This window comes from Zalophus californianus, chromosome 4, assembly GCF_009762305.2.
Source record: "Zalophus californianus isolate mZalCal1 chromosome 4, mZalCal1.pri.v2, whole genome shotgun sequence".
Classification (NCBI taxonomy): domain Eukaryota; kingdom Metazoa; phylum Chordata; class Mammalia; order Carnivora; family Otariidae; genus Zalophus; species Zalophus californianus.
In genome coordinates, this window is record NC_045598.1 from 75064644 (window position 1) to 75084565 (window position 19922).

A 19922-nucleotide genomic window follows, 5' to 3' on the forward strand; every position below is an offset into this window, starting at 1 on the left:
TGAGTACTCTTTGTGCTCTCCTAGGCTGGTTCTCAGAAGCCCAGAAAATCTATATTTAACCAAAGAGTGGAAAAGCCGAGGTCAGCACCCAGGCCTCCTCCCTAACTCCAGTCCTGTGCATTCCCTAACAAGCTGCATTCATTTGAGCTGCGTCCTGCATCTTGATAACAACCCCTCCATTGCACAGTGCATTACTGGGCACAAAGCAGTTCCTGTCCCCAATTCACCTACAAGAAAACTAGGCTTTGAAAGAGACATCTTCGATGGTTACCATATTGAGCATCTGCCATAGATGTAACATCGTTAATCCTTAAAACATATTAAGGTAGGCATTATCTCCATCTTATAGAAAAAGAAATAGGTCCAGGCAAGTTAAATGACATGTTAGGTCATATAAGAGATTGCATAGTATGTGGCACAGGCAGGTTTTGAACCGGGGACTCTGTAGCACCAAATCTCCACTTTTTGTAGAGTGCACACTGTCAAGGTCATGTGGCAAGCCAGGGATGGAGTGATGAGTACAGCTGAGGTTTTCGGCATCTAATACTGTTCTTTATGATCTACAGGCTCTGAATATTCTGGAAAAAGATTGATACACACACACACACACACACATATGCACAAACACAGTTTTAAACACCCTTTAGTGTAAATATAAAATTTCATCCAAAGGTCTAATGTATTTTTAAATGTGGTTATTTTTGAAAAATGCAGTTTTTATTTAAATGTCCTAACCTAAACTCTGAGCCTGTTTGCTATCATGAGAAGAATGGAATGCCATTCTGAATTTTGAGTCCTGTGGGAGATGTTCAATAAAGACCCTCATCCCATTAAAAGGAGTGGTTAATATTTTGGTTTTTGTTTTCAAGGTGAGGATGAGGCTTGCCGTCAGTTTGGGTTTCACTACAGAATTGCAGTTTAACGCCCCGAGAGTCCTGATTTATTATAGGGAAATACTGGCAGACATTTTAGACTTGCAAAATGACTACCAATCCCAGTTCAGGCTAAATTCATTCTAAATGCGTTCTGCTGATTTAGACATTTGGAGGAGCGGGTTATGCTGTCCTTATTGAATTCATGCCATGCTCCAGCTAAGAAGCTGTGTTTCTCATCCCAAGCTGATGGTGTGTCCCTCCCTGGTTTTGCCTTTTGGCTGAATACACTGCTAAGCATGGAAAAAGCCTGAAGTCAAGCAAAGAACCCACTCCTTGAAGCACTGATTCCCTGGGCATTTGCCTTTGGTGTCTTCAAAACCCGTGCCTTTCAAGGCTAGTGGCACATCAGGTCAGCTGTCTCCAGGGTCCGCGCACCCAGTGGGACTGCAGCTCTTGGATGTTGCCTGTCCCCCACCCGCCACTGAGCTCTGCTGAGGAAGGGAAGATTATTTACCAAGCAACTTTGTGCAATCACATTGGTTGTTTTTATCTTCTTCTGGAAGATGAACGAAATTGGCCCTTTTTCTTCTGGTGGTGAGTCTAATTCCTCCTGCTTAGAAAAGAGTACCCACAGAGAATTTTTTTACAAGGGTGGAAATGAGCCAGATGGCTTGGGTGCTGCCTTGGCATAATCAGCAGAGACCCTGGCTGAGCCCGTGACTGGAGGAGGGCCTGTATGAAAATAACACATTTCTCTCTCAGGGCCATATGTCAGCATGTTTCGGGGACCTGGCCTAACTGAGCCTAGTGAGAAGGTGAACTTAAGTGTTCCCTAGGGTGCCTGCAACTCTAATATTCAGGTCTACATAGAAGGCAGGGTGAGTAGGAAGTGTTGATTGGGGTTAATATTAACTTTCTTAAGAGTTTGAGCACATCATACACTTATTTTTGAGCTTCTGAAATGACTCATTTTTATGACATGTGAATAAGACTTTTATTCGCTGGAGAACCTAAAGCGTAATAGCAGTGAAGGAGGATGGAATTATTTGAAAGAGCTGTTCTGCCATGCCTCCGCATTAGTGAGCTAGCACAACGGGGAAAGGGGCTATCGAGGGCAGGGCACATAGAACATTCTCAGGAGGGCCTTCCTCAGGCTCAGGTGACAGTTCCCAGTAATGACAAATGTCCTAGGGTTGCACAGGTAGAACGGTGACCCGTGAGGTACTTGACCCTCTTGGGCTTTAACACCAAAGCTGGAAATCTGAGGCCGATCCATCAGCACTGACACTGAGCCCAGAGTCTGACTCGGGGCCCACGGATGCCTCCAAGTTTTCAGTTCTCAGGTTTCTGTTTCATGGGGCTCTGGGCCTAAGTGTCCAAGCAGCAGACAGGCTCAGTTGGAGAGACATGCCTCCAGTCTTAGGTGGACTGAGACATGTCGGCTTCTCCTTGCGTTTAGGGTACGACTCCAACGGGGTACCAGCTCCCACGGCAGACTGTGTGCCCATTGGGCTCACCGGACACTCGGCGGGCTGTCCTGGAGCTATGTGCTGTGCACCTCCTCTGTGTCCTGGGGCCCAGCTCAGGACTGTTCCAGACCTAGGCTTGGGCTCCGTTGTGTCTGGAAGGGAAAGCAAGATCATTGTTCAAGACAGAGCCAGACGATCAGCAGGCTACCGGGAAGGCACTCGGCTCCACCCTGGCTTGGAGGCCTATCTCCGCCAGTAACACTTGAGTAACCTTATCTCTCTGAGCCTCCGTTTCCTCTTCTATAAAACATAAACTCTAGTCTACAAACACTAAGCGTCTGCTCCTACCCAGCTGCCGCCCCAGGTACTGAGGGTACAGTGGAATCAATGGGGACAAGACAAACAGGGCCCCACCTTCATGGAAATCGGGCTTTAGGAGGATTCCATGAGATTATATAAAATGCTTAGCATCTTGTCTGACCCTAGCAAGTGCTAACGGCTGGTTAGCTCTAATGACTTTTCCTCCAAATATGGTAGAAAATCTTTTAAAACGTGTGCTTTCCCACCTCTTGCACATGTATTTCTCTTTGCCTAGAAGGCTCTTCCGTGCTCCCTTTGCCTAGCTAACTCCCATTCATCCAGTGCTTGGGGTCAGTGGTCACTTCCTCAACCAGGTCCATGTCCACGTCCCCCTGTTGTGTGTTCTCATAGCAACTGGTGCTCTACTTTGAGGTATCCGTCACTTTGGTAGCTACTACTTGTTCAGTGTCTGTGTTCCTGACTAGACTATAAAGCTGGTGTGGACAGCATCCATGTCTCCCGCAAGTCTGGGCTCCCGGCTTTGAGATGCTCCATAAGTATCTGACCATCCGACTGGCTGACAGGTGAATGGGATGTTCTCTTCCAAATAAGAGAAGTATACTGGACCAGAAAAAGGAGAATCTGGCCCACCAAGAGCACATGGGCCCTTTCTGTCCTTCCTCTTTTCTCTGGCCTAATATGAAGAGGAGGGACAGCCAAGAGATGGCTGAAAAAACAGGCCATGCCCTGGGCAGCACCTCCATCTCTCTGGAGGCAATCAGGTAGCCAAGTCACCGTGCAAAGGATGGCTTGTTGGGTTGCCCATTGGTAACAAGATTTATCCATCACCACTCAGGGTGCTGCTGAGAACAGGGCAGGAGTCTCCTTTGGGACCATGTACCACCGTCACACCCTCATCTGCCCTCTCACAGCCGGGCAGCATGATTTAAAGGAAAAGGTCTTGTCTCTTGTAACTAGTTAGAAGAAGCTTTAAAAAATGAAATCCAATGCCACGTGGCCAGAATGATGTCAGCGGCAGAAATGTAACCATGTTGACTTTTCACTCTGTCACGAAGTATGAAATATGCCCCCAGGCTCAGTACATTGAGAAAGAGACTTCGGCAAACACAGCCGTTTACATGTGACTCACTGCAAAGGTTAATGTTGTTGCCCTTTGGGGCCCTGTGGGATGTAACAAAGCAGCGATGTGACCTGACCCCAGTGGTTTTCTTTTGGCCAAAATCCAAATGCTCTGGGCAGTGCTGGACTTCCCACATGCATTCCTGCAAGCCCACCATATGGAACTGCATGGCAGTCCTCTTTGCCAGGCCTTTCTAAACCTCCATGTGTCTTTGCCCATGTTGTTCTCTCCTTCAGAAGTTCCTTCCTTCCACAGAGATATGGAATAGTATCTGTCATCTATCTACCCATCATCATCTATCTGTGTATTGGTCAACCCTCCCTTCATTCTTCAAGACTAAGATGAAATATCATTTTGTCTCCAACACCTTCTCTGACCACATTCCTTCTCCGAAATTGGAGTTAGGTGCTTTTATTTGGAATGACAATGTAGTGAGGTTATTTCTAGATTTCCTCCTCACTAAATTGATGACAGAAACCAAATCTTGTACAGTGCCTAGCACATTGCAGGTGCAGAATGATAAATAGCAGAAAGCTAGGCATTGGTAAACTGTGTCACGGGGCCAGTGGGTCACCCAGAATGCCTAACTGCAAGTGTATGTGCCAGAAACTACTAGTGGATACTTTTGTGGACAGAATATGAAAATGATGAAAAGTCATTGAAGGTTTGTGGGTAAAGAAACAGCATAAGGAAGTAGAACTTTAGGTACATTATTTGAAGGTGTAATGGGTGTGGTGAAATTAAAGGATGAAAATCTTTTGCCCATTCTACGGATGAGAAAACTAAGTCTGGAGGAAGTTAAATGTTTTTACCAAGACACACAGAGCTAGTAAGCAAAGAAATCTGTTTTAGCAGATCTGTTTTCAGAGTTTGTGTTCTTAGATGCTATGCAAAACCTCAATCAAATCTTCAAGCACTACCTTGAACTTGGGCCCTTTAGGTCTTCGGGGAATGCTCCCTCAGCTGTATTAAGTTTGGCTCCAGAATGTCACCCACCCTTACTGGGTCCCACTTTGGTTTCCTCTTCAATAAAATGAGAAACACTGAGCTAGGTGTCTGTGAGGCCAAATTCAGGCTCTGAGATACTAGGATTCTCTGTAGAATACCAGCAGACTTCCTGACTTGGCAGTCAGCTCAGTCAAAACTTAAGTGCACTGGTGTATTGGCCCTGAAAACCTTTTCATGGGTTGCAGTCATGACCCCAAAACACAACAAAGCCTATGAAATATTATCTTAGAGGCCTAATTATTCTTCCCAAATAGGTGTTTAAAATATACTCAGGCATTAAAGTATAACTGTTGAACTCACAGAAAGTATCTTTATCTGAATAGTCTACATAAGTCCAAGTTTCCACTCCCTCTCCATGGCCTTAGGGACTTCGTTATACGTGTAACTCTGTATCATAGTGAAATAAAGTCCAGCACTGCAAGCCCCAAACCTGTGACACCCCACCTCATCACAGAAATCTCAATCAGACAATGCATGCAATTCTCTGACTTCAGGCTGAATTTTAGGGTCGAACACATCTGAAAATGTCTGTGTGATTCAGAATGAACTCTGAAATGAAAAGTTCCCACCCAAACCACTGAATAACATCCTGTTGTTTTCATCAAATCTATGCAGTAACTCCTTTGATTTGGCTTTCATTTGGAATGATCTGTCCGATGCCATTTTTCTGAAACATTCAGAACAAGATACAATCTCATTATGGTCGGCTACATAGAGTGGACCTTTCAGAGCATAAAGAAACATCTGTCCTCCATCTGCAGTGCTTAGAAAATAGGGCTTTCAATGGAGTACATTGTACGACGCTAATGCTTTTAAAAGGGCAAGAGATCCATTTCTACTAAAATCTCAGTAAGTATGTCTAACAGAATATTTTCATTTTATATACTGTTTCCCAAAGAGCATTTCAAAGAGAAGAGGATTTTAAGAACATAATCTCTAGGTTCAGCCAGACCTGGTTCAAATACTTGTTCTGTCATAGACCCGCTGCATGATCTGAAAAAGTGACTTAAACCTGATAGTTTTAAGTTTTTTCAGGGACATAAAGTAGAGTAATAATGCCTATCCTAGAGATAGTGTTTTCAAAGAGACTGGCCTGTAGCAGAGCACTAAGTAAACATCAGTTCTCCTTTTGGATTTGAGACTGTTGTTTCTCATACCAGGGCAGAACGGCCCAATTCCTGCTGCAGTTAAAAGAACACAGGATTTGGAATGAGAGGATCTGAATTTGTACTCCACCCGGCCACTTACCAGGGGTGTGACCTTGGGGAAATCTCTGAATCCTTCTCAACTTAGCTCCCTCATCTGTAAAACAAGGAAAATAAAAATAGCTAACTCACTGGTAACAATCATGAGGTGCAAATGAGGTGATTTATGTGAAAATACTTTGCCAGTTGCTAAGCTCTGTGTGTATGGGCTTGTTATTGTTAGTATTGTGGACTGAATGTGTCGCCCCAAAATGCAAATGTTGAAACTGTAACCTCCAACTTGTTGGTATTAGGAGGTGGGGCCTTGCAAGGTAATTAGGTGAGGTCCCGGGGGTGGAGCCTCCATGATGTAATCAGCGTCCTTATAAGAAGAGAAAGAGGGGCATCCAGCTGGCTCTTGATCTCAGGGTGGTAAGTTCCGAGCCACATGTTGGGTGTAGAGATTACTTAAACAAAAACTTAAAAAAGAAGAAGAAGAAAAAGAGGAAAAACCCAGAGCTCTCTCTCTGTGTCTTATGATGGCAAGAAGTCAGCTGTCTATAAGCCAGGAAGAGAGCCCTCACCAAGAACTGAATTGGCAACACCTTGATCTTGGACTGCCAGCCTCTAGAACTGTGAGAAATGTTTATTGTTTAAGCTACTCAGTCTGTGGTATTCTGTCAAAGTGGCCTAAACTGACTGTGAAAATAACACCACCAGAACTGAAGAGCATACCTAGTTTTGTTTTGTTTCTTCGAGCGTTTTGATTTATAAAAATCTTAGCAGGGCACCTGGGTGGCTCAGTCGGTTAGGCATTCGACTCTTCACTTCGGCTCAGGTCCTGATCTCAGGGTCCTGGGATCGAACCCTGCGTTCAGCTCCACACGCTGCTCACAGTCTGCTGGAGAATCTCTCTCCCTCTCCCTCTGCTCCTCCCCCTGCTCACGTACTCTCTCTAAAATAAGTAAATCTTAGTTATGTTCTTAAGTGATTATAACTGATTTCCACTTAGCCACCAAAGTAGGGATTCTGGGAATGGACGAAGGCAGCACACATAAAAGTAGAATGTTCACTTTCCTGACAAAACTTCACCTGTGTTTGTTTGTCTTAGCCTGGACCTCTGTGAACATTTAAAATGTGGCCTGGTGAAGAGTCCACATGGTTTTGTTTCTTCGAGCATTTTGATTTATAAAAATATTAGCAGGGCACCTGGGTGGCTCAGTCAGTTAAGCATTCGACTCTTCACTTCGGCTCAGGTCCTGATCTCAGGGTCCTGGGATCGAACCCCGTGTCCAGCTCCACACTCACCTCGGAGCTGAGCATTCGACTCGAAGAGGTGCTGAGACAGAGAACGGGATGTCCTCTGTGGTTTCTGCCTATCGGGTGTGGTTGCGATGTTACAATTGCTCGTTTTCCAGATCTCGCCTCCCCCCACTTCCTAGAGCAGTTCAGCCATCTCCCCCCTCCTGGTTACCTGCTCCCCTTTGTCCTTCCCAGAGGGTGGAAGTCAATGGGCTTGGGACTTTGACATCAGCCAGATTTAAGTGTGAATCTTGCCTCCAAAACTTTCTAGCTGTGTTACATTGGGCAAGTCACTTAACCTCCCCACACCTCAGTTTTCTCATCTGTACAATGGGAGAGAATAATAAGCATCTCCCAGGGGGGTTGGGAAAATGAAGTCACACAGTACCTTTAAAATTCTTGAAGTCATATCTGACAGCAGATAGGTACTCATCAGTTTCCCCTTCCTTTCTCTGAGCTCTCTGCTTATCCACTTCTCGTTCCTTATACCTGATTATTGATACCTCTCTGGGACCCTTGGTGAGGCAATGGCTAACAGTGTCAATAGGAATGGTGAGCCTGCAAGACAGTGACCCTGGGGAAACATTCATCAATACTCCTAAACTAAAACTCCTGCCCCAAGTCTTTCTAAACACTATGGTTTTGGAATATCTCAGTTAAGACAATAGACTCCTATGGAATACATTTGCTAATTGAGTATTTGAAAGTGTGTGTGTAAGCTTGGATATTCACAGAATATCAGGAGGAGGCACAAAAAACTGGTAACCCTTGTGAAAGATAAAATGAAATGGGATCACTTATGTCAAGGGGTTTTTAAATGGAGCGAGGAGGCCATTAAGGAGATGGGCCTTATGCACGTCCTCACCTGGTGGAACCATGAACTTTTGAACTGGGCCAAGCAGCAAATATTCCAAGGATCTAACCTCAACACCCGTAACTTCCTATATTGAGAGACTTTGCTTGGTGATAGCCTTAGTGACCAATTATATTCAGCCAAGATTGGTTTACTGCCACCAACACCCATCACAAAAAAAGCCTCTTTTATTTCTTTTTTCAATCAAAAATTTTTGTATACAACATATATAGGCATTCCCTTTTGTCTTTTAAATATTTTGGAGGGGGCACTGCTTGGATTTCTGCCCAAATCTGTGTTTCCTGAATTGCAATTTTGAGACCCCAAATAAATGCCTTTTTTTTTTTTTTTTTTTTTTTTTTTAATTGTAGCTCGGCCTCTTTTCTCGGTTGACATTTCTGGTGTCTGAAGAAGCAGGATCTGAAGTGACACACCACCTCAACTTGGTGCTGCTGTTGGACCAGCAAGGTACCTGCTTGAATCCTCTGTGTTCTATTGTCTCCTCACAGCCCAAGTTCCTGTGCTGAGTCCTCCTGGCTCTGAACCTCCCTCGTTGCTTAAAGTTCTAGCCTCTGATTGGATATCTGTTTGGTGCTGGCTTGTACAGAGGAGTAAAACTTCTCTGACCCAATTCTGTTAGGTAGAATTTCTCACAGGGGATTCACACATCCCGCCTAACTCTATCTAGTACTCACAGGGGATTAACACTTTCCTAACGGGATTCTCTTTGGTAAGGCTTCTGCACGGTATTAATACACTCCTATCCAGAGTTATCTGGGGAGTACTATCCATTTAAAATTGCAGTGGTCACAGGGGCACCTGGGTGGCTCAGTCAGTTAAGCGTCTGCCTTCAGCTCAGGTTATGATCTCAGTGTCCTGGGATCGAGTCCCTCATCCAGCTCCTTGCTCAGCAGGGAGCCTGCTTCTCCCTCTCCCTCTGCCTGCCACTCTGACTACTTGTGCTCTCTATCTCTCTGTCAAATAAATAAAATCTTTAAAAATAAATAAACAAATAAAATTGCAATGGTCACTTTGGAGATCCTTTGAAATTTGAAAATGAATTTATTTTCATGCACAACTGGAGAGGGGGTATATAACCAAGCAAAATCAATGAGAAGCATGTTTCAGTTGGTACTTAGAGGCCTCCAAGCGATCAAATGACTCAAGACTCTCTTTCTTACAAGAAACTAATCCTGGCTCTCTAAAGACAACTCTGACCTTCCCCAGAGGTTCTCCAAAGTAGAAAAGCTTTCTGGAGCTCCTGAACTGACCATGCTCACTAGTACTTCTCCTCTGCCTTCTTTCCCCCCATCCTCTACCTATCTACCCCAATGTAGCTGAGCTTCTCATCGATAGCAACAACCTTGAAGGCTCCCTGAATCCTGCAGGCAGTCAAGCACCCTTTGAGATAAACCCTAATGAAGGGGGTTCAGGAACTCCCTCCTTTTCTTAGCACCCTTAAACTAAAGTTAAATTGTGAGCTATTACTGAAGAATTTCTTAATACCCCTCAAGACCCTCTAGAGTCTGCTAAAAAAAAATTAATTTGGTCATTCAAATTTATGAAGTTTGGTTATTCTGTCTCTACCAGCTTATTCATTTGCTTGTAAGTGAACGCCATACTAGGGAACCTTTAACTTAGATCAATCCACCTTAAAGCAGCATCCTTAAAAGAGAGGAATCCAAACTTCTGGGAGACAATAGAATATGCCCCTTGATTGATGTACAGAAGCTTCTAAAAGACAAAATGTCTTCAGAAACAGTTCTAAAAGGATCCTTATAACATACAAATAGTATAGAAGTCTTTAGTAAAAGATTTTGGCCATCTAAGCCAGTAACCCTAAATTTGTCCATCTGCTAAAACCATAAAACCAAAAGAATCCAACTATTCTTTTTGAGTTTCATACCTGAGGCATTGCTAAATTTCAAAACAAAACAAAACAAAAATGAAAACTATAAGGTCTCTTCATCTGTATGCTTATATGATTATGTTATAGATATGTGATCTTGTTCTACCTCTGGATGGTATTAGTTCGAAAAAAGGGCTCTATTTAATTGGCTTAAGGAAAGTCAAATGCTTATAAATTAAATATTCTTAAAGTTCTCAGAAGTATAATGAAAACTAACCCCAAAATTTTTCCAAGTTCATGTAATCTAAAATAATCTTTGATAAATGAAAGCTAATTCAAGTTTGTTGGTTTAATCCTGTCTTCAGAATTATCAGCATTAAATATAATGAAATCAACCACTTTTTTTAACCTGTGTTTACTAATCAAATAAGCTCATATAATCTCTATGATACAAAATTTGTCAACAAAAGCAAAAAATAATTTAAAATGATAATCAGCTATATAATGGATAATCCAGGTATAATTACTAAAAACAAGTAATTTAAGTAAATATAAATAAGATCAAAGTTTATACTAAGTTAAACTAAATAATGGATATTCACTGAATATCTAAATTATCTTTCCAAATAAGACAAACATCAAATGCTAAACATAAGTTTATCTACTTTTGGCTTTTTATTTTATTTATTTATTTATGATTTTATTTATTCGTCAGAGATAGAGCACAAGCAGGGGGAGTGGCAGGCGGAGGGAGAAGCAGGCTCCCCACCCAACAAGAAGCCCGATGCGGGACTCGATCCCAGGACCCTGGGATCATGACCTGAGCCAAAGGCAGACGCTTAAAGACTGAGCCACCCAGGCATCCCTACTTTTGGATTTTAATTTAAATTAAAAAATATTATGAAAAAGAATAATTTCATAAAATGAAAAATAAAATGCACTCATGGGGGTAGACTGAAAATAGAAATATTGTGTCAGTTTATTAGACTCTTATTTCAGTCACACAGTTTTATACGTGTATGTGCTAGGATGTAGCACACACTGTATTTCCTGCTGTGGAATGATCCAACATATTTAAAAGCCACCGCTCTTCATACCACAGTAAACTGAGCAACAGAAGTTCTATGTGGCCAACTGAAAAGGCCAGTACCCAAAAAACCACCCTTTCGGTCCTGTAGACACAGTGGTAACTCCTCAAGGCCAAGCTGTAATCACTCTTTGATGGGTTCATACTTTGTTGTCTTATCTTTTCCAACTTACAGCCAGGCAACAATCTTTGTTTAAAAGAACTTCCCCCATTCCGTATAACTCCTGGCAAGGCTGGGGATTCTGGTGGTGGTTCCTCTGAGAGATACAGCTCTGCCATCAGTTTAGGAGCTGCTGCATCTTTCAAATCCTTATTCTGCCTCACTCAACTTAGAACAACCCTTGTCAGCAATAATGTGGGGATCCTATTGCCCTTGTCTGTCCTACCATTTCCAGTCTAGCAGAGCAATATCAGGATGAGTGTGTAGACAAATAAATCTCACACTATAATTTTCCTAGAAGTGTATAGTTTATTTTAACTATGCTATATAGAAGGAATTTATATTCATTTAATGCAATACATAAGCAATTATACTATCCTCTAAGAGTAAATCTGTAATTATTCTTTAACAACTGTCATACATCATTTCTTTTCTAGATAAGTTTTTGAAATTAAAAAACTACCACTTGAGGGGCGCCTGGGTGGCACAGTCGTTAAGTGTCTGCCTTCCGCTCAGGTCATGATCCCAGGGTCCTGGGACTGAGCCCCGCATCGGGCTCCCTGCTCAGCGGGAAGCCTGCTTCTCCCTCTCCCACTCCCCCTGCTTGTGTTCCCTCCTCTCTCACTGTGTCTCTCTCTGTCAAATAAATAAATGAAATCTTAAAAAAAAAAAGGACCCACCCTCTTTGCCCCTCCACTTTCAGCTATCTGTAACTTACCACAAGTTGGTACATTGTCTTTACAACAAAGGTCAAAACATTTATCTTTTCCTCCCTACATCCAGAGTTCTAAAACTCTTGTTAAATATTCTTATTTTTCATGACAAATGTATGTATTTGCATAAGTTTAATAGAAATCTGTTCTTATAAAAGGACACCCAACACTCATAACCTCTGCTTCTTTGATCCACAGTTGACAAAAGACAACATATGTCAGTGTTGTAAGGGCCTAATTGCTTGTATAAAAAATAACCATGCTTTGGTAGAGCAATCTTTTCACAGTGTGTTCTTGGGGAGTGAAATCTTAACATCACACCTTACAAACCCAGAGATTTCATCTCTTAGAGAAGACATCTCCAAAAACCCCATTGGCAAGACTCCCATGAGGTACAATGAACCAATCCTTGTGCCAGCAAACGCAAAGAAAAAGACCCTTGGGTTCACCAGTCATTATCTCAAAAACAAAACAAAACAAAACACCAAATCCTGACCAGACCTACACACCAATTGGTGACCTAAAAATAAAAATTTCCAGGAACTGAAATAGATGAAAGCTGAAAGAGACAGCTTTCCCAGGATGACTCCACCAGGCCTGTATACCATTTTCTCACTGTTGCTTCTACCTTGGTTTTTTGTTTTTGTTTTCCCCTCTTTCTCTTAGACAATGCTCTTACCCCCATTTCTCAGTCCACTGCAAAAGGAAGAAACCTCTCTGACTGTTAGATCTATCACCAAAAAAACACAATGTCAGAGATCCCTTGGTCTTCCCTATACCTAATTTCTCTATAGTCCCAAATGCTACTGTTGATTATACCCCCAACCTATAAATGTTACCTCTCAGGTTACATTATTACAACCAGGTATTCCCCTACCCCCTTCAACCTTCTTTTTTTTTTTTTTTTTTTAATATTTAATTTATTTATTCATGAGAGACAGAGGGAGAGAGAGAGAGAAGCAGGCTCCCAAGGAGCAGGGAGCCCGATGCGGGACTCGATCCCAGGACCCTGGCATCATGACCCGAGCCGAAGGCAGACGCTTAACCATCTGAGCCACCCAGGCGCCCCCCCCCCTTCAACCTTCTCCCAGTCATGTCTGTCCTGGCTCAACTAACCACCTTATAAAAAGAGTTGCCAACAAGGACACCATTTTTGTTGGTAATCAATCTTGTTAAAAAATGAATCTGTGCTATCCCTGCTGATTTGTGAAAATTAACGTAAGGTTTTACTTCCTTAGAACTGCTCTATCACCCTGAAGTTTACTGAACGCTTAGATACTTAATAATCTAACATTCTTAACAATTTCTTAGATTAAGGCCAAATGTCCATGAGGTTTATAATTTATTTTTTGCTGATTGCTCTTTTTATGCTTGTCACCTTGCTAAAACCTCTATAAGCATTTGAATATGGTCACTCCATGAATTGATCCATCAGAAGCTCCAGGTGACCTCATAAAGCCCCAGATGAGTAAACTGCCTAAGAACCATTTCCTGACAGCCCCCTTATTGCTCACATGTGGCCTGACCCTAACGACAGGGATGCCTTAAAACAACCTTCAATGATTAAAAATGCTCCCCAATGCCATACATGGCTTCCTGGGACAGGTCTATTCCAGTAACGAGGGACTAAGTCATCTATGGTTGATCCGCAATGCTTTCTGGGAAAGATCCTGATCAAAAGGGGCCATGTGAAGGGTGAAATGAATTAGGGTTAGTTATGTCAAGAGGTATTTAAGTGGAGCCAAGAGGCCATTATGGAGATGGGCCCTATGCACGTCCTGGTGGAACCATGAACTTTTGAACTGGGCCAAACAGCAAATATTCCAAGGACCTAGCCTCAACACCTGTAACGTCCTATAGTGAGAGACTTTGCTTGGTGATAGCCTTAGCAACCAATCGTATTCAGCCAAGATTGGTTTTTTTGCCACCAACACCAATCACAATTTTTGTAAACAACATATACAGGCATTCCCTTTTGTCTTTAAAAACCCTTGACTTTTGTGCCCTCAGCTGGAGGTGGGGGTACACTTTGGATTCCTGCCCAAATCTGTGTTCCCCAAATTGCAATTCTGAGACCCCAGATAAATGCTTTTGGTTTTTTGTAGCTCAGCCTCTTTTCTCAGTTGACATCTTGTATACCCTTTTCTCTGTGTATCTTTTTGTATTCTCTTTTATTTTTGTATCCTGTGCATGTTTTGCCTATTCAGAAATTACTTTAAAAACATTAGTGATGTTGGGGGGCACCTAGTTGGCTCAGTCGGTGGCACATGTGATTCTTGATCTTGGGGTTGTGAGTTCAAACCCCACATTAGGTATAGAAATTAATTAAAGGTAAAATCTTTAGGGGCACCTGGGTTGCTCAGTCGGTTAAGTGTCCAACTCTTGATTTCAGCTCAGGTCATGATCTCAAGGTTGTGAGATACAGCCCTGGTCCTACATCAGGCTCTGAGCTCGGTACAGGGTCTGCTTGAGAGATTCTTTCTCTCCTTCCCTCTCCCCCTGCTTGTACTCACTCTCTCAAATACATACATACATACATAAAATCTTTTTAAAAATAAAATCTTTAAAAAAATGTCAATGATGTTGAAATAATTTCTCGATTTATATAATCTAGAAACAATTCTCCCATGTCTTGGAGTACACCTTCTAAAGCTTTCTAATAATATGGACAAGGGAAATTTTGGCTCTTGAAGCTGAAAATCACTGTCTATTAATAGCCTATTAATAGCCAGAAAAAGAGATTCTAATCCTGTGGCCTCCTTGCCATAGAATATTTGTAACCTCTTTCCTCAAGATTTGCAAAGTAACCATTTGTTACTAATAAGAGCAGTAATTTTATGGAGATCTTACTATGTGTGGAGTACTGTTCTATGTACATTTCACACATTTCAAGTTAGTTTCACAACAACCTTATGAGATAAGTGTTTACATATTAGAAAATTGAATCTCAAAAAGTTTCCTAACTAGCAGGTGACAGGGCTGAGATTCAAACCTGTTACAGGTTTATTATAAGGAGCATAGGACAGTTACAAAGATTAAGCACATTAATGCATTTAAAGTGCTTAGAACAGGGGCGCCTGGGTGGCCCTTCGGCTCAGGTCATGATCCCAGGGTCCTGGGATTGAGCCCCGTGGCCGGCTCCCTGCTCCACGGGAAGCCTGGTTCTCCCTTTCCCACTCCCCCTGCTTGTGTTCCCTCTCTCACTTCACTGTGTCTCTCTCTCTCAAATAAATAAAATAAAATTAAATAAATAAATAAAGCGCTTAGAACAGTATTGCTTGCAGTAACTCTCTCCGTTAAGTACCAACACTAAGAATCTGGAGTCAGGGAGGAATTTTGTAAGAGATATGATTGAGTCTGCAAAAGTACATGAAGTTATTTTGATAAACTGAAATGTTAAGTTAAAGTCCCATTTATTCTGCGACTAAGAGCTCTATGTTTTTCAAGATAGCTGTCCCCTTGTTTTTATTTCCTGTGAGTGCCATTTCTCGGAAGACCTTCTGCCACCAATTCCAAGTAATTTGTGCCCCTCCACCACCATTTTTATGCTTTTTCATCATAGAGATTTTTAACATAAAATCAGAGGAAGGTAACACTTTATTTTTATTTTTTTAAAGATTTTATTTAGTTATTTGAGAGCTTGTTTGGAGAAAGAGAGTGAGCAAGAGAGAGCATGAGCGGGGGTAGGAGCAGAGGGAAAGGGAGAAGCACACTCCCCTGCTGAGCAGGGAGCCCTACGCAGGGCTCAATCCCAGGACCCCGGGATCATGACCTGAACTGAAGGCAGACACTTTACCAACTGAGCCACCCAGGTGCCCTGGAAAATAACATTTTAAAGTGCAGCATCAGGATGACCACCCACACAAGCAGAAGTTTTGCTATTGGATCTTTCCTTCGTGGTTTTTATTTGGTTTTGTTTCTACCTGTGAGAGATAAGAAGTGAAACAGGAGACCTGCAGAGCAATTTTCCATTTCTAGTGGTTAGTGCATAAAGATAATCTGAGATCCTCTGTTTCCAACACGTATAAAAATAGTGACCACATAACTGCTTGCTTTATAAAACCAAGGGACAAGTAATATCTGAGCCTGAATGACTGAAAATACACCATGTTTCTATAGGTGAATGTCAGGCTCATAAAAATATAAAGCAAGAGGAAAAAAAATACCTGCCTATTGCCACCAGAAACATGCTGTCCAGTATGATAGTCACTAGCCACATGTGGCTATTAAGTTCTTGAAATGTGGCTAGTTTTAACTGAGATGTTCTGTAGGTATAAAATACACACTGGATTTCAAAGAATTAGTTAAAAACAATAAAATATATCAATATTTTTATATGGATTACATGTTGAAAGGATAGTACTTTGGGTTAAATAATATCACCAAAATCAATTTTATTACTTTCTTTTTATTTTTTAAAAATGTGTATACTAGAAAACATAAAATTACCTGTGTAGTTTGCATTATATTTCTACTTGGTACCACTGCTCTAAATTAAAGTCTCAACTTTGTCTTTACCCGATCCTTAAGTCTCCAGGACCTTAGAAACATACATATATATTAGTACACAATATAAAATTAGTATATAATATAAAAATATAAAAGTATTAATGTATAAAGTGACCATATTCATATCTGGAAATAAGTACATTTATTATGTACCTACTAGGAGTACAAAGATTAATAGCACAGGGTTCTTGTCCTTAAGAACAAGTGAACTAAGATTCATTGAGTCCTTCTATGAGCCAGGCCCTGGGCAACCTTGCAAACAAGATATTATAATTATAATTTCCACTACACATCTTGACTCCAGCTTCACAGTCTTCTGTATCTGGGGGCCAGAAAGTTTCTTCAAACTGAGATGAGCATAGGTACCATGGTCTTCTCTACACCCTTAGTCATAAATACCCTTCTTCCAACTCTAGCCTGTATGTCTTAGTCCATTTCGGCTACTATAACAAAATCCCAAAGACTGGGCAGCTTCTACACATTTATTTCTCATAGTTCTGGAAGCTGGAAAACTTAAGATCTGGTGCCAGCATGGTTGGGTTCTAGTGAGGGTCCCCTTCTGGGTTGCAGACTGCTAACTTCTTGCTGTGTCCACACATGGTGGAAGGGGCAGGACGCTCTGTGGGATCTCTTTTATAAAGGCACTATTCCTATGTATGAGGGCTCCCAGCTCATGGCTTAATCACCTTCCAAAGGCCCCACCTCCTAATACCATCACACTGGGGGTTAGGATTTCAACATATCAGTTTTGCCAGGGTGTGTGGGGGTGGGAAGGGGGATATACAAACATTCAGACTATATTGCACTGTGTAACTTTCCTAGAGACCAAATAAATGGGTGGGTGGATGTGTGCTTTCTCTCTCTCTCTCTCTCTCTCTCTCTCTCTTTTTTTTATTAGAGAGAGGGAAGGACAGAGGGAGAGGGAGAGAGAGAATCTTAAGCAGGCTCCACGCTCAGCACAGAGCCTGACGCTGGGCTCGGTCTCACCCTGAGATCATGCCCTCAGCTGAAATCAAGAGTCAGACGCTTAACCCACTGAGCCACCTAGGGGCCCTGGATGTGTGCTTTCTATATTGTATGTTCCAGTGACAAGACCTTTCTTTACCTTTAAATTTGTGAACCTTTGGAATCCCATTAGATAATTAGCTGCAAGAAGGTAATAATGATAATAGTGACCATCCTAGAAAAGCAGAGAAACTTCATTTCTCAAAATGATTTACTTCTCAGGCATCTTGGCTTCTCACCACATGGCATCACCAGAGGTTACTCTTATTTTTCTTGAAGACAAAAGCAGTCGTTCTTTTAGATCTAATTCATTTGATAAGTTTTATTGTTTGTTGAGTGACATGCTTCCATTGTATCCATTTGATTTCCAATTGGCAGCTCACACTTCACATGTCCCAAACTGAATTCCAGATGTTCCATGCCTCCCCACCTGTCCCCTTAAACTACTGTCAGTTGCAGGAAATGAACACTCCATTCTTCCTGGGAACCAGGCTAAAAACCGTGGAGTTAGCCTTCACTCCCTATTTCTTTCACACCCACCTCTATTCTGGCAGCCCTGGCAGCTCTGCCTTCGAAATAACATATAGGCTACAATCCAAGGACTTCTCACCACCAAATGCCAATTCCCTTGGTCCCATCCATCACGGGGCCTCCCTTCAATTATAGCGAAGGCAGCCCCACGCTGTCCCCCTTCACTGTATTCTCCACATAGGAGCCAGAGTGACCTTAACACAACTTAGATCGTATCTCCTCTACTCAAAACCCTCTGAGAGCAACCACGGGCAAATCCTCTTTGGTGGCCTCTAAAGCCCCACGCTCACGGATTCTAGCCATTTTTGGATTTCTTGCTATCTCTCAAAAGCAGAGGGAGTCCCCGACTCCAGGGCCTCCCCACAAAATGTTCTTCCTCTGCCGTCCACCCGGCGCACCTCACACCCGCTTCCGCCCTCTCCTCAGCTGCCTCCTCTCTAGGGAGGACTTCCTGGCCCAGTGTATTTCCTACTTGCAATCGTCCTGCACAAGTACTCCCTTGCCCTGTTCTGTGTTACTTCATGACCCCTATTGCCAGCTAATATATTATGCCTTCTACGCATTTGTGTATCTCCCCCACAAAGAATTTAAACTCCACAAATGTGGGGATGCTATTTTATTCATTACTATCTTCCCAGTGCTTAGAACAGAGCCTGCCACAAAATAGATGTTCAATAAATATGTTAGATGATTGAATGACATTTTCATGATGAGGAAAATGAGACCCAGAGAAGCTCTGTTTTAGCCCAAGGTCACAGGACTAGTGAGTGCAAGGATCGGGCCCGGGACTCAGCCAGGGCTCCTTCCACTCTCTCTGTCTGGGTCAGGAGGTAAGCGGGTGGTTGCACTGAGGGAGAGGCACACACCAAGGTTCAAATGTGAATCTTGCTGGAAGCACTGAGCTGCAACAGAAACAACTATCTTCCCAGTGCTTAGAGCCTGGGAGCCTTTTTGACCATCTCTGAGATTAAGGAAAGTCATTTGAAGGCATATGCTGAAGCTTTCCAGTTTTAAGACTGGCTTTAACTATTTTTCTTTCAGCTGTAGCTTTCTGGGGTAATGAATGTACCATATGTCAGTATCTCCAGGTTCTCATACAAATTAGGGAACTAAAAAATGCCAGATGATTAAAACGGACTTCTGCTTGTTTCCATGGGAAATCAAGCTCTGCGAAACCTTAGGAAATAGAAGGGAGAGTGTGGTTCATTTCGAGGTGTTCATTCTCTGGTGTGTGGCTACCCTCTGCCTGCAGCCCAGGCTCCAGCCCCCAGGCTGTTAAAAATTTTGGACAGGCCAGACACTGTCCTAGGCTGCCGCTGTGCTGGTGGTTGAGTGAAACCAAGGTCAGCATGTCTTATCTGAGTGTCCTTTGAGCGTCTGCCACCAGGGTCTGGCGCTATACTCCAGGCCCTCGAGTGTCAGGGCCTTGCCAACCACGCTACAGAAGGCACCTACTAATGACACACAGACACTTGATAACGCAGGTGCCCAAGCCTCAACCTCCCAGGCCGGTTTCAGCACGTTTCCAGCCCTCTAGCGAGTCTTCTGGCAGTCAGAGGGATGCACCATCAGGGATTCTTCTGGAAGGGTCACTGTTTGCTACTTGTGAGTAGATGGAGCTAATTCAGGGGCGTGGGGGGAGCATTCTGGAAACATGGCCAAGTATGCCCTGGGAGGCTGTGCCAACAATGTCTCCGGAGGCTGTGAGGATGACTTGTTCCCACCTGCTCCAGAATTAGCACCAATTTGCCTAAATGGGAGAATGCTGAAAGAAAAGGCTGCAAAAGATTTCCATGTTGTCTTGCCAGTGGAAATCTCCAGCTTGTCTGGGGGAAATTGGTTCAGGAGCATACTCTAGGCTAAGTTGAGAGGGAAAAGATAACCTTTCTCTGCTTTCCTCACCCAGAGTGTAAGTTGGGCATGCCAGGGTGAAGCC

At 42.8% G+C, this 19922-nt stretch overlaps 1 protein-coding gene across 11 annotated transcripts in view; it reads left to right on the forward strand.

Moving 5' to 3' along the window:
- Window positions 1-19922, forward strand: part of LRRC8B (leucine rich repeat containing 8 VRAC subunit B) — a 102093-nt gene that overhangs the window by 77781 nt on the left and 4390 nt on the right. For 9 of the 11 annotated variants that reach the window (XR_003519831.2, XR_003519828.2, XR_003519854.2 and 6 more), the window contains one exon: window positions 8504-8600. The gene's annotated coding sequence lies outside the window, so the exon portion shown is untranslated. Of the gene's footprint in view, window positions 1-2334; window positions 2354-8503; window positions 8601-19922 lie in introns of those variants that run through there. The other 2 variants (XR_003519778.2, XR_003519793.2) reach the window with 2 other exon arrangements.